The sequence below is a fragment of the Podarcis erhardii genome (assembly GCF_964252035.2).
Source record: "Podarcis erhardii genome assembly, chromosome: 9".
Classification (NCBI taxonomy): Eukaryota; Metazoa; Chordata; class Lepidosauria; order Squamata; family Lacertidae; genus Podarcis; species Podarcis erhardii.
The window spans coordinates 6,778,592-6,784,667 of record NC_138512.1 but is presented as its reverse complement, the minus strand read 5'-3'; positions in this window follow the sequence as shown (position 1 = coordinate 6,784,667).

Genomic DNA, 6,076 nt, shown 5'->3' with positions numbered 1-6,076 from the left:
CCCCAAGAGGAAGGAAACTGCTGTGGTTACATTATCCACTAACTGGGACACCCCACAGTGTTTTATTGCTGGTGGGGAGAAAGGGAGGGGGCTTGTAGAAGAAACTGAGGATAGGAAGCTGCCTTCATGTACTCAGACAATGAGTCTGTCTAGCTTAGTATTGTCTGCACTGACCGGCAGCTGCCACCTAGTATTCCAGGCGGCGGAGTGGGGTGTGTGTGTCTCACCCCGTCCTCCCTGGAGATGAACCCGGGACCTTCTACACGCAGAACTCCTGCTCAGCTGTGAGGCCCTTTCCCCACACGGGGGCAGCGGGGAGAGACGGAAAGGCCTTTGTTTTGCCTTGGCTGGGCCACAAAGGCTGCTGTAGCAAAAAGGCAGCCAGGCCCATCTGCCTTCTGTGCTCCCAGGGCGGTTGCAGGAGGTTATTAATAGAGCTCTGGGAGAACATTGCCAAGACCCGGCTCGTCTTAGCCACAGATGATGGAGGCCCCCCCCCCCCACTGTCATGGTTTGGGTCGGAGAAGCCTTTGATTTGTCTCCCTTCCACTCTCCTCCTCTTTCCCCACCCCCCTTGAAGGCGAGGACGGGCAGTTCCCCTCCCCCTTAACATCTGGCTTGTGCTGCTTTCCAAGACCCTCCAGGTCTCTAGCGAGGCTGCGCTCTGGAGTCGCAGCGCTGCCAGACGAAGCCTCGCTCAGAGGAAGCAGAGCGACAGCAAAGATGATCCTGTATGAAATCCTCTCTGCAAAAATCTCTCCCAGGGCTGCGGCCGGCGTGAAGGGGGGCTTGTCAAGGTGTCCCTACCTGAGTTAAATACCGTCGTAAAGCATCATTTCAGCGGCACCAACCAATGAGCAGTTTACACCTTTCGTCCTGCGCAATTCGTCCCCTTGGCTGCTACCTTATTTTACACCATCAGCGAGGCAGAAGTGGTACACCTGCAGTTCTCTCTGAAGCTTCTGCAGCAGGAACTCCTGCGGTCTCCAAAATGCTTCTGTGACAAAGCTTGCTCACTCCCTTTCTATCACGCAACATATGGCCTTGTTCTCTTCCCACCCAGCAGCTTCCCTTCAAGAACACTCTACGATTTAACCATTTGAGTCTTCAGTTATGCATGGAAGTGTGCAGAACTGAACTTAGGGCAGCAGGAAGACTGATCAGGATCCACTCATCCCTTTCCCTGTGCTAGTGCTCAGCTGCCCACGGCACCAAGAAGCTGACCTGGTGACCAATGCCCATTGCAGGCCAGTGGGGGGTGGTTGAGCGAGCAAATTCTAGTTTTGTCCCATTCTGCTCCCTCCTGAGCCTCACCACGGTCAGTGCTGAGCCTAAGGAAGAGGAGAAGGCTGGCAGACAGGGCCACGCTAAGGGGCCCACCATGGCTGGTGGCAGCACAGACACTGTTCTGGGTTCCCACAATGCCCTGAGCTTGGTCTCTTTCCTAGCTGCCTGCCTGATGGACCCTTGTGAGACTTCAGCTCTCATGATCCATGGCCATTGGTCATCTTTGCTGGGGCTGACGGCAGTTTCTGATTTGATCCCGGAATGTCCCGCTTTCCCTTAGGATGTCCCCATTTTCATTGGTAAGGGACGTTGGTGGCACTGTGGTCTAAATCACTGAGCCTCTTGGGCTTGCTGATCAGAAGGTCGGCGGTTTGAATCCCCACGATGGGGTGAGCTCCCGTTGCTAAGTCCCAGCTCCTGCCAACCTAGCAGTTCAAAAGCATGCCAAAAAGTGCAAGTAGATAAATAGGTACCACTCCGGTGGGAAGGTAAATGGTGTTTCCGTGCGCTGCTCTGGTTCGCCAGAAGCAGCTTAGTCATGCTGGCTACATGATCCGGAAAAACTGACTGTGGACAAATGCCGTCTCCCTCAGCCAGTAAAGTGAGATGAGTGTCGCAACCCCAGAGTCGTCTGTGACTGGACTTAACTGTCAGGGGTCCTTTATGTAGGAATGTTCTGGGGTGCAGGAGAGGATATATTGACTAATTATATCCTTATCCAACTTGTGCTAACAAGTTCCCAAAATATCAGCAGAGTTTATAGACATTCCCCTTTAAGTTCGCAACGGTAACGCTTGCACAGGTTCGCTAGAACCTCTATAATAATTACTCTGGTAATTTCCCCTTTTGTTCCCTCTTAAAATACAAGACACGACACAGTCTTTATAAAAGTATAAAAGAGTTTACTCACGTTCTGTTCACAATATGATCCCAGAAGGTAGGCAGGCTTAAAAAGGTTACATGCAGTTAGAATCTATCTTGTAGCAAGATAGTACTGTCCTCTCTTGGCTGGGAGCCAAGAGGGCATGTTGCTCCTTCAGAAGATGAAGATGGCAGAGAGGCAAGAGGCAAGAGGCAAGAGAGAGAGTGGCTGCCTGCCCTGTCCTTTTATCATTACCTGCACAGGTGAGGCCACACCCACCTCTGGTCACATGCGGAGGAAGTCCGTCCCCAGGAAGTTTACCTGCTTGCTGGACAGACATCCCTCCCCATGTTCTAACATGTACACTCTAGGAATGTTGTCATTGACTGCTCCTGTGTTTACATCCCACATACCCCTTCTCAGGCAATACAACATACACAAAACATAAACAACTTTTATTCAACCACCCAGAGTCCCAGCTTGACACGTAGATTCTGGAAACTCTCTCTTGGTAGGGGTTTCGTCAGGATGTCAGCAGTCATCTCTTGGGTGCTGCAGTAGGATAGTTCCACAAGTCCATCCTGGATCATCTGGCGTATGTAGTGGTATTTAACCCCAATGTGTTTTGTTCTGGCCAGGAACTTCTCACTCTGCGTCAGCTTCAGGCAACTTTGATTGTCCTCTAGCAAGCTGACAGGCCCTTTTCTCACCAACCCAAAGTCCATTATGAGTTGATCAAGCCAGGCGATCTCTCTGCAGGCTTCTGTTGCTGCAACGTATTCTGATTCTGTGGAAGATAATGCTACACAGCTCTGTTTATAACTGCCCCATGAAACAGGTCCATCACCAAACATGAAAACATGACCACTTGTTGATTTATAATCAGCATTATCCCCAGCCCAATCCGCATCAGTATACCCAACCAACTTAGGATCTCTGACGGCTGGTAACCTTAATTTACAATTCATGGTACCCTTCAAATATCGCACCACCCTCTTTACACCTGCCCAATCATGCTCAGTGGGAGAATTCACTTTTCTGCTAAGAATCCCCACAGCATTTGCTAAGTCAGGTCTACATGTGGTAACTAAATACAAAAGTTTACCAATCGCCGACCTGTAGTCATTGTTGTCTGGCAACTGCTTCGAATCCTGCTGATTCTTCAGGAAGTCAGTAGCCATCGGTGTAGCAACTGGATGTGCGTCTTGCATCTGCATGTGCTCAATCAGCTCGTGGATCTTCTGTCTTTGGCTGAGAAGAAATGAGCCGTCCTCTTCTCTTTCCACCTGGATCCCGAGGTAGTACTGGACATCTCCTAGCTCCTTGACCTCCACCTCTTTGCTAAGGTGTTTTACTATCTGTGTATAGTCTTTCTCACTTGCTGTGGCAATAATCAGGTCATCAACAAATGCTAAGATATATGAGAATTGTCCATTATTTGACTTACTGTACAAGCACTTGTCAGCGTCGCCTTGCTTGTACCCAAGTTGCGTCAGCATTTTATGCAACTTCTGGTTCCAGGCTCTAGCAGCCTGTTTAAGTCCATAAAGTCCTTTCTGCAGTTTGCACACTAAATGTGCCTCATGTGGTTTCACAAAACCTTTGGGCTGTTTCATATAGATTTCTTCAGAAATCTGCCCGTGTAGAAAAGCGGTAGCAATGTCTATGTGTTTCACTCTCATTTTCTTGGAGGCTGCAATGCTTAAAAGCATTCTTACGCTGCTGTACCTCACGGTTGGTGCAAAAACTTCATCATAGTCTTCACCAAAACGCTGTGAAAATCCCTGTGCTACAAGTCTAGCTTTGTAGCGCTGCACTTCTCCTTCTGACCCCTTCTTAACCTTGAAAACCCATTTACTGCCAATGGCCTTCTTACCGGGAGGCAGCTCAGTGAGTGTCCAGGTCTTGTTCTGATGCAGTGCATCCATCTCCTCCTGCGCGGCCTTCCTCCAGAGACTGGCTTCTGCAGCTGGCATCTCCTGTATCTCTTCCCAAGTGGAAGGTTCTTGTGGAAACGCCGACCCTGCAAAGTAGGACAACCGTAATGGTGGGACACCTTTGTTGGTTCTGGACGAGCGCCTGACCTCTGGTTCTGCGACCGCATCAGCTTCCTCATCCTCCTCCAACGCAGGCATGTCCCCATCTGAGTCCTCATCTTCGTCTCTGGTGCCGCCAGGGTTCTGGTCCTCTGCGTCTTCTGGTGCGTCGCCTGTAGGGGGCGCTGTAACACTTGAAGGCAGATTATTACTTTGTGGGGTCTCAAAAGGGAAATATACAAATTCTTGAGTCCTTTCTGACTTATCGGAAGAATCCACAACAGTGTTCTTAGTGTCTACTTTTCCATATTCATCAACATAAACCGCATGGTATGCATTTGTCTTACCAGTTTGTAAGTCCATAATTCTATATCCTTTGCCTCCAGAGGCGTATCCCACCAGGATACCTGCTTTTGCCCTGGAGTCAAGCTTGTGTCTGTGTTCCTTGGGCACGTGGAAGTAACACGGACTTCCAAACACACGTATGTGCGACAGATTGGGAGCTTTCCCATGCCAAAGTTCAAATGGTGTGCGCTCTGCACCTTTAGTTGGCAGTCTATTCTGCAAATAGACTGATGTGTACACTCCTTCGGCCCACAGCTTCTGTGGCAAACATGCATCCTTTAGCATGCACCTTGTCATGTCCATAATGGACCTAAACTTTCTCTCAGCTATGGCATTCTGCTGTGGTGTGTAAGGAATTGTGGTTACGTGTGCAATTCCTTCCTTGGCCAGGAGAGCCTGCATTTCATTTGAGCAGTACTCACCTCCATTGTCGCTCATTAACACAGTTGGAGCTCTCTGGAATTTGTTCTTGACCATGGCAATGTATTCCTGGAGCTTGTCCACTGTCTCACTCTTCTCTTTGAGGAAATACACAACACAAAATCTTGAAAAGTCATCCAGAAATATTAAAATATATCTATTCTTTCCCAGTGAGGGAACACTCATGGGTCCACATATGTCAGTGTGCACTATCTCAAGCACTTTGTTGCTTCTTTGTTCTGCACAACGTGGAAATGAAGGTTTTACAGCCTTCTCAGTAATACAGCTTATGCACTTTGCTGGAGCTTTGTTGCTCTGCTTTACCTGCAAACCTCTTACAAGATCTCTTTTCTGTAGATCCAGAATGACGTTGGTGTCTCTATGTCCAAGCCTTCTGTGCCACAGGTCCAGATCTGCTTCATCCTTCTGGCTGGAATGTGCCACTTTTGCAGACTGATTCTCTGAAAGATCAAGCTCATATACACCATTGATTAGCTCTGCTTGAGCAAACACTTTGCCATTTCTAGTCACCTTGCATACTCCATTTCCAAATGTGATCTGGAAACCTTTCTTGTCCAGTGTGGACACGCTGATTAAATTGCAGCTCAGCTCTGGTACATACAAAACTCTAGAGATTGTGTTCTCAATGCATTCATTGTTTATATTGCATTTCAGACTCATGGAACCTGCACCTTTTGCTTTAACAATGTTCCCATCTGCAATTTAAATTTCAGATCCTTCTTCATCATTTATCTCATTAAAATAGTCCTCTTTATATGAAAAATGTGAGCTGGCACCTGAATCAATTATCCATTTATTACGTCTATTTTCACGATTCTGGACAGCTAAATTCCTTTCTTGCAGTAGCCATGTGCATTCGCATTTCCCCTTCTTTTCCCCTTTTGGCTGAAAGGGGTGGGGTTTCTTGGCTTTAGGAGCCCTGCAATTCTTTGCAATGTGTCCTTCTTTGTTACAATTGAAACAAATCACTTTCTTAGGCATCTCTTTGGACTTTGTACATTGCCTAGATGCATAACTGCTGTCCTTGCTTCTAGCATTTCTCACTGGAGATTCAGCTCTATCTCTGCATTCTTCTTTTAAATAACCAATCAAGTCTTTAAAAGTC